This window comes from Elephas maximus, chromosome 20 (assembly GCF_024166365.1).
Source record: "Elephas maximus indicus isolate mEleMax1 chromosome 20, mEleMax1 primary haplotype, whole genome shotgun sequence".
NCBI lineage: Eukaryota > Metazoa > Chordata > Mammalia > Proboscidea > Elephantidae > Elephas > Elephas maximus.
The window spans coordinates 3,474,269-3,483,427 of record NC_064838.1 but is presented as its reverse complement, the minus strand read 5'-3'; the positions used below and the strand labels follow the sequence as shown (position 1 = coordinate 3,483,427).

At 38.9% G+C, this 9,159-nt stretch overlaps 1 protein-coding gene across 9 annotated transcripts in view; it reads right to left on the bottom strand.

The window, feature by feature from the left end:
- The window catches only part of LMBR1 (limb development membrane protein 1), a 252,588-nt gene that overhangs the window by 116,092 nt on the left and 127,337 nt on the right, over window positions 1–9,159 (bottom strand). The window lies entirely within an intron of this gene.

Sequence of the window (9,159 nt, the reverse complement as noted above, 5' to 3'; positions counted from 1 at the left end):
TAATCAGTAAATAACCCCCTCCCACCCTCCCTACCTCCCCTCTCTCCTAACCACAAAAGAATGTGTTCTTACATAATATTTGTCTTTTTGCAACTAATTTCACTCAGCATAATGCCTACCAGGTTCCTCCACGTTATGAAATATTCCACAGATTCATCACTGTTCTTTATCGATGCATAGTATGCCATTGTGTGAATATACCATAATTTATTTATACATTCATTCGCTGATGGGCACCTTGCTTGCTTCCATCTTTTTGCTATTGCAAACAGTGCTGCAATAAACATGGGTGTGCATATCTCTGTTCTTGTAAAGGCTCTTATTTCTCTAGGATATATTCTGAGGAGTGGGACTGCTGGATTGTATGGTAGTTCTATTTCTAGCTTTTTAAGGAAGTGCCAAATCGATTTCCAAAGTGGTTGTACCATTTTACATTCCCACCAGCAGTAAGTGTTCCAATATCTCCACATCCTCTCCAACATTTATTATTTTGTGTTTTTTGGATTAATGCCAGCCTTGTTGGAGTGAGACGGAATCTCCCATTGTAGTTTTAATTTGCATTTCTCTAATGGCTAATGATCGAGAGCATTTCCTCATGTATCTGTTAGCTGCCTGAATGTCTTCTTTAGTGAAGTGCCTGTTCATATCCTTTGCCCAATTTTTAATTGGGCTGTTTGCCTTTCTGTACATGAGTTTTAGCAGAATCATATAGATTTTAGAGATCAGGCGCTGGTTGGAGATGTCATAGCTGAAAAATTTTTCCCAGTCTGTATGTGGTCTTTTTACTCTTTTGGTGAAGTCTTTAGATGAACAAAGATGTTTGATTTTTAGGTGCTCTCAGTTACCTGGTTTCTCTTCATCATTTTTAGTAATGTTTTGTATTCTGTTTATGCCTTGTATTAGGGCTCCTAACGTTATCCCTATTTTTTCTTCCATGATCTTTATCGTTTTAGACTTTATGTTTAGACCTTTGATCCATTTGGAGTTAGTTTTTGTGCATGGTGTGAGGTATGGGTCCTGTTTCATTTTTTTCCAGATGGATATCCAGTTATGCCAGCACCATTGGTTAAAAAGACTGTCTTTTCCCCAATTAACTGACACTGGGCCTTTGTCAAATATCAGCTGCTCATATGTGGTTGGCTTTATATCTGAATTCTCAATTCTGCTCCACTGCTCTATGTGTCTGTTGTTGTACCCGTACTAGGCTGTTTTGACTACTGTGGCTGTGTAATATGTTCTAGAATCAGGTAGAGTGAGGCCTCCCACTTTCTTCTTCTTTTTCAGTAATGCTTTACTTATCCAGGGCTTCTTTCCCTTCCATATGAAGTTGGTAATTTGTTTCTCCATCACATTAAAAAATGTAGTTGGAATTTAGATCAGAAGTGCATTGTATATATAGATGGCTTTTGGTAGAATAGACATTTTTATAATGCTAAGTCTTCCTATCTATGAGCAAGGTATCTTCTTCCACTTATGTAGCTCCCTTTTAGTTTCTTGCAGTAGTACCTTGTAGTTTTCTTTGTATAAGTCTTTTACACCTTTGGTAAGATTTATTCCTAAGTGTTTTATCTTCTTCGGGGCTACTGTGAATGGTATTGATTTGGTGATTTCCTCTTCAATGTTCTTTTTGTTGATGTAGAGGAATCCAACTAATTTTTGTATGTTTATATTGTAACCTGAAACTCTGCTGAACTCTTCTATTAGTTTCAGTAGTTTTCTTGAGGATTCCTTAGGGTTTTCTTGTGTATAAAATCATGTCATCTGCAAATAGAGATAATTTTACTTCTTCCTTGCCACTCTGGATGCCCTTTATTTCTCTATCTAGCCTAATTGCTCTGGCTAGGACCTCCAGCACAATGCTGAATTAGAGCGGTGATAAAGGCATCCTTGTCTGGTTCCCATTCTCAAAGGAAATGCTTTCAGGCTCTCTCCATTTAGGATGATGTTGGGTTTGGCTTTGTATAAAAAAAGATGTCCTTTATTATGTTGAGTAACTTTCCTTCTATTCCTATTTTGCTGAGAGTTTTTATCATGAATGGGTGTTGGACTTTGTCAAATGCCTTTTCTGCATCAATTGATAAGATCATGTGGTTTTTGCCTTCTGTTTTATTTGTATGATGGATTACATTGTTTTTCTAATATTAAACCAACCCTGCACGCTTGGTATAAATCCCACTTGGTCATGGTGGATTATTTTTTTGATATGTTGTTGAATTCCATTGGCTAGAATTTTGTTGAGGATTTTTGTTCATGAGGGATATAGGTCTGTAATTTTCTTTTTTTGTGGTGTCTTTACCTTGTTTTGGTATCACGGATATGCTGGCTTCATAAAATGAGTTAGGCAGTAATCCATCCTCTTCTATGCTTTGAAATACCTTTAGTAGTAGTAGTGTTAAGTCTTCTCTGAAAGTTTGGTAGAAAACTGTAGTGAAGCCGTCCGAGCCAGGGCTTTTTTTTTGTTGGGAGTTTTTTACCTTTTCAATCTTTTTTTGTTATGAGTCTATTTTGTTGTTCTACTTTTGTTTGCGTTAGTTTAGGTAGGTACTGTGTTTGTAGGAATTCATCCATTTCTTAGGTTTTCAAATTTTTTAGAGTACAATTTTTCGTAGTAATCTGATATGATTCTTTTAATTCCAGTTGGGTCTGTTGTGATATGGCCCATCTCATTTCTTATTCGGGTTATTTGTTTCCTTTCCTGTATGTCTTTAGTCAGTCTGGCCAATGGTTTATCAATTTTGTTAATTTTTTCAAAGAATCAGCTTTTGGCTTTAATTCTTTCAATCGTTTTTCTGTTCTCTAATTCATTTAGTTCAGCTCTAATTTTTATTATTTGTTTTCTTCTGGTGCCTCACGGATTCTTTTATTGCTCACTTTCTATTTGTTCAAGTTGAAGGGACAGTTCTCTGGTTTTGGCTCTTTCTTCTTTTTGTGTGTGTGCATTTATCTATATATTGACCTCTGAGCACTGCTTTTGCTGTGTCCCAGAGGTTTTGATAGGAAGTGTTTTCAGTCTCGTTGCATTCTATGAATTTCTTTATTCCCTCCTTAATGTCTTCTATAACCGAGTCTTTTTTTGAGCAGGGTATTGTTCAGTTTCCAAGTATTCGATTTCTTTTCCCTTATTTTTCTATTATTGATTTCTACTTTTATGGCCTTATGGTCAGAGAAGATGCTTTGTAATATTTTGATGTTTTGGATTCTGCAAAGGTTTGTTTTATGACCTAATACGCAATCTATTCTAGAGAATGTTCAATGTGCACTAGAAAAAAAAGTATACTTTGCAGCTGTTGGGTGGAGTGTTCTGTATAAGTCTATGAGGTCAAGTTGGTTGACTGTAGCAATTAGATCTTCTGTATCTCTATTGAGGTTCTTACTGGAAGTCCTATCCTTCTCTGAAAGTGGTGTGTTGAAGTCTCCTACTATAATTGTGAGAGTGTCTATCTCACTTTTCAATTCTGTTAAAGTTTGTTTTATGTATCTTGCAGTCCTGTCACTGGGTGCATAAATATTTAATATGGTTATATCTTCCTGGTAAGTTGTCCCTTTTATCATTATGTAGTGTCCTTCTTTATCCTTTGTGGTGGATTTAACTTTGAAGTCTATTTTGTCAGAAATTAATATTGCCACTCCTGCTCTTTTTTGATTGTTGTTTACTTGATGTATTTTTTTCCATCCTTTGAGTTTTAGTTTGTTTGTGTCTCTAAGTCCAAGGTGCGTCTCTTATAGGCAGCATATAGACGGATCGTGTTTTTTAATCCAGTCAGAGGTTCTCTGTCTCTTTATTGGTGCATTTAGTCCATTTACATTCAGCGTAATTATAGATGAGTTGAGTGCTGTCATTTTGATCCCTTTTTTGTGTATTGTTGACAATTTCATTTTTCCACTTAATTTTTTGTGCTGAGAAGTTTTTCTTTGTAAATTGTGTTCCTCATTTTCATTGTAGTTGAATTTATTTTTGCTGAGTCGTTATGTTTATCTTCATTTTTGTTTTGAAGTATGCAATTGTTAGACCTCTTTGTGGTTACTTTAATAGTTATCCCTATTTTTCTAAGTAAAAACCTAACTTGTATCGTCCCATATCACCTGGTTTTCCTCTCCATATGGAAGATCTATGCCTCCTGTATTTAGTTCCTCTTTTTTGCTTATTGTAATCTTTTACATAATGACATCAATGATTCCCTGTTTTGAGCATTTTTTTTCTTTTTTAAATTAATCTTATTTTGTTTTTGTGATTTTCCTATCTGAGTCAATATCAGGATGTTCTGTGACCTTGTGTTGTGTTGGTATCTGATATTGATTTTCTGACCAAAGAATTTCCTTTAGTAATTCTTGTAGCTTTGGTTTGGTTTTCACAAATTCTCTAAGCTTATGTTTATCTGTAAATGTCTTAAATTCACCTTCATATTTGAGAGAGAGTTTTGCTGGATATATGATTCTTGGCTGGCAATTCTTCTCCTTCAGAGCTCTATATGTTATCCCATTGCCTTCTTGCCTGCGTGGTTCCTGCTGAGTAGTCCAAACTTATGGATTCTCCTTTGTAGGTGACTTTTCGTTTATCCCTGGCTGCTTTTAAAATTTTCTCTTTATCTTTGGTTTTGGCAAGTTTGATGGTAATATGCCCTGGTGATTTTCTTTTGGGATCTATCTTGTATGGGGCTTGATAAGCATCTTGGATAGATATCCCTTCATCTTTCATGATGCCAGGAAAGTTTTCTTCCAACAGATCTTCAACTATTCTCTCTGTATTTTCTGTTATCCCTCCCTGTTCTGGAACTCCAATCGCATGCAAGTTATTCTTCTTGATAGAGTCCCCCATGATTTTTAGGGCTTCTTCATTTTTTTTTAATTCTTTTGTCTGATTTCTCTTCAACTATACTGGTGTCAATTGCTTTATCCTCTAACTCCCCCAGTCTGCATTCCAATTCCTCGATTCTGCTCCTCTGACTTCCTATTGAGTTGTCTATTTCTGTAATTTTATTGTTAATCTTTTGGATTTCTGAATGCTGTCTCTCTATGGATTCTTGAAGCTTATTAATTTTTCCACTATGTTCTTGAATAATCTTTTTGTTTTCTTCAACTGCTTTTTCAGTGTGTTCCTTGGCTTTTTCTGCAGACTGCTTTATTTCATTTCTGGGGTCATCCCTGATGTCTTGAAGCATTCTGTATATTTTTTAAATTCTGTATCTGGCAATTCCAGGATTGTATCTTCATTTAGGAAAGATTTTGATTCTTTAATTTGGGGATTTGTAGAAGCAATCATGGTCTGCTTCTTTATGTGATTTGATATTGACTGCTGTCTCTGAGCCATCTATAAGATATTGTAATGATTTATTCTATATTTGCTCACTGAGTCTTATCTTTGTTTTGTTTTGTTTCAATATACCCAGATGAGCTATCAGATTACGCTATCTTGATTGTTGTATGCTTCGAATCACATATGTCCTATTACCAGCTGGTTTCAGCTGTTAACAGATATATGAGCCTATGAGTCCATTCACTGTTCTTGACTAGAATCAGCTTAGGTGTGCTGATTATGGGTCACCTAGTGTGTGGTGTGTGTTTTAGTGTGTGGTGTAGGTTGTCACCTATTAACTTAGAGGAGTATTGGTGATGGTTGTATTCACCAGATTCTAGTAGCAGCTAGGGGTTACACTCTGAGGAGGGCAGGATGCTGACAGCCTTCCCCCACGTGCCAGTGAGGTAGGAGTGTCTCTATTCCCAGAGCACTTTGGTGAGTAGACTCTGCAGCTGTACCTTAGGCACCCAATGCTTGTACCTCTAAAGATTGGTAGGCATCACTATCCTCAGACCCCTTTAGCAGGTGGCTAGGTGGTGTGGGTGAAGCTTTAGCCCTCAGTTCCCTGCTGTGGATCAGTGAGGGTTCTGTTTAATAGGTAGAGAGGTGTCAGACCTCCAAAACTTGTCTTTCCACTGCTCAGCTAAAACACTTACAGTCAGATCTCTATCAGAATTGCCTTTGCATCATAATAGCCACCTGGTTCCCTGTAGGGATGAAAGCCAGACACTGTGGATCTCTTTTGCTTGGCTGGAGCTGGTTCATTATTATTATTTCAGTTAGGGAAGTAGGGGAAGGATTTTTCTCTCCTGGATTGTTAATTGCTGCTTCTCTCAGGCCAGGAGAATGAGTTAGAAAAAAAAAAAAAAAAACCCTGCAGAGCACTTCACTCCCTGGCCCAGGAAATTCCAATGTTAATGAAGCTGCCTGGGGCAGGGAGGGGAGGGATCAAATAGACAGGAGAGAGCAGCATGGCAATACAGACAATGTTACTTATCTTGTTCGGCGAAGAGTGTTTTATCTGAGATTCCAGAGGGGCGTGTAGCCTGTGTGCACTGGCTGGGTCGAGATTGCCTCCTAGGGTCAGGCCTGCGTTCCATGCTTGCGCTATCTCGGGAAGCCATGGTCTGCTTCTCCGCTCCTAGTCCAAAGCCCAGCGCCAAGGTTTTCTTGCTGGGATGTTGCGCTCCAGGCTCCAAAACCAGTTGCTGCTTCCCCGTGATTTCTCCTTGTCCTTTCAGCCACGTTGCTGTGCAGTCTGTGTGTACTGGCTGGGTTTCCAGCCGAGGTTACTCCAAGGGTTTAGGGCTGTGTCCTGTGATTGCACCGTTTCAGGAAGCCGTGATCTCCTCCTCAGCACTTAGTCCAAAGCCCAGGGCCAAGGTTTTCTCACTGGGATGCTGGCTCCAGGCTCAGAAAACAGTCGCTACTTCCCCGTGGCCTCTCATTCTCCTGTCAGCCACGTTAGTGTGCAGTCTGCTTGCACTGGCTGAGTCTCTGCTGAGGTTACTGCAGGGGTTTAGGGGATAGGGCTGCATCCCGTGCTTGCCCCATCTCAGTAAGCTGCGATCAGCCCAACCACTCTGGCACCAGGGAACCGCAAGGGCTCAAGGCTGTGGTGGGGTACACCAGTTCCAGAAGCAGTCACTGCTTCACCGCGTGACTTTTTGCTCCCATCACTCAGGTGAACTCCTTAGTTCTGTGTTTGATGGTCAGGGTTCATAGATTGTCATGTATGTGATTGATTCACTTGTTTTTCCGAGTCTTTGTTGCAAGTGGGACCCGCGGTAGCTTCTACCAAGTCAGCCATTTTGGCCCCACTTCCTAGCCTTTGTTTTTAATAAGACCTGCTTTTTATTCTCATCCATGATCTTTGTCAAAAAGTTCTCCAGTTGTTGGATGCAGGTTTCCATAGATGACCATTAGATCAAGCTTCATTGCTTTGTCCAATTCTTCGACATCATTACTGATGTTTGGTCTGTCTAAACTATCAGTTACAGAGAAAGTACTAAATATCTCCCAATGTGAAGGTGAATTTGTCAGTTTCTGTAGTGGTTTGAATTGTGTCACCCAAAAATTTCTGTCAACTTGGTTAGGTCATGATTCCCAGTATTATGTGTTGTCTACCATTTTGTCATCTCGTGTGATTTTCCTATGTGTTGTAAATCCTATCTCTATGACGTTAATGAGATGGGATTAGCGACATTATGTTAATGAGGCAGGACTCAATCTACAAGATTAGATGTGTTTTAAGTCAATCTCTTTTGAGATATAAAAGAAAGAAGCAAGTAGAGAGACATGGGGATCTCATACCACTAAGAAACAAGGGCCAGGAGAACAGTGTGTCCTTTGGACCCAGGGTCCCTGCATGGAGAAACTCCTAGACCAAGGGGAGATTGATGACAAGGACCTTCCACCAGAGCTGACAGAGAGAAGGCCTTCCCCTGGAGCTGATGCCCTGAATTTGGACTTCCTGCCAACTATGCTGTAAGAGAATAAACTTCAGTTTATCGAAGCCATCCACTTGTGGTATTTCTATTATAACAGCACTAGATAACTAAGACAGTTTCCCCTAGCAGTCCTCTCAGGTTTTATTTTGTAGCCACATGTTTAAATAGACCAGTTTTAGAATTTTTTTATCCTGCTGGTTCTTACATAATGATCCTCTTTACCTGTATTTATGCTTTCTGCCTTAAAATGTGTTTTGTACAAGGGCAACAGAGGTAGACCTGTGTGGATGGTGCACTCAGTTGAGTTTGCATCTTAGCTGAGGAACTCCGAGCTTAGAAAACCCCACTCTTTTGTAAGGGGCTACAAGCAAACCTGTTCAACCTTTGCCTTGGAGGGAGACATTATCTTTATTATACTGGATAGGAAACAAATCTGCCCTCTGTTCCAGAGGGAGATACTCTTTCAAGTCAGTTTATTACACAAACATCCCTGAAAAGATAGTACAGAACAAAAGGCTGTCAGTGCCTCCGCTCAGTACACATGCAGAAACATGAGAGACCCATGGAGAATTCTTTCCAACAGTATGGACTCTTTTACTGAGAATTACGAGAGGTGAAAGGGGCCCTTAGAGGCTATGGAACACAGAAATGATGTGATCTGATTTATACTTTAAAAGAATCACTCTAGCTGCCCTATTTATAATAGACTAGAGGAAAGCAAGGGCAGAAGCAGGGGGACCAAGTAAGAAACTACTGTAGTAATCCAGGAGAGATATGGTGGTGTTTGAGCAGGGAAGAAGTAGAGATGAGAAGAAAAGGTCAGATTCTGGACCATGAATGTTATTGAGAAATGTTTTATGGTAGGCAACTCTTCAGGTCTGTCATATTGCAGAAATCCGAATACACATTTTTTTAAAACCAATCTTACTAAAACTTAAGACTTCAAAGATGAAGTGAGATTTGGCAAACAAAACTGATGATACTACATTCTTGCAGCTTATTATTCTGCTTTGGTGTTGATCACATTTCTGTTTCCAAAATACTAGTTGTTCTTTTTCAAGGGCATACTAGACTCTAGAATCTCTCTTATAATTACTCTTAAATCTTCGTCTCTTTGTCTATTAACTCTTTGAGTAATACATTGAGTTTGGTGCCTCCCATACTGTTGGCTTTTCTTAAATGTTTTGGTCATCTTTGATTTCTTGTTCATTTTTGCTCATCTCGTCCTGCTTGTTGTATTATCTCCTGTCTTTGATGATAATAATTTTTTTTTTTTTTTTTTGATGATAATAGGAGGATCTAGTTCTGGGTGGGGTGTCTCAGTAGCTTGTGTCCTGGTGGAAGCATTTAAATACTTACTTGCTTTTGGTACCATCGGGACCCATATTTACTGAATTAGCCTATGGCAAATGT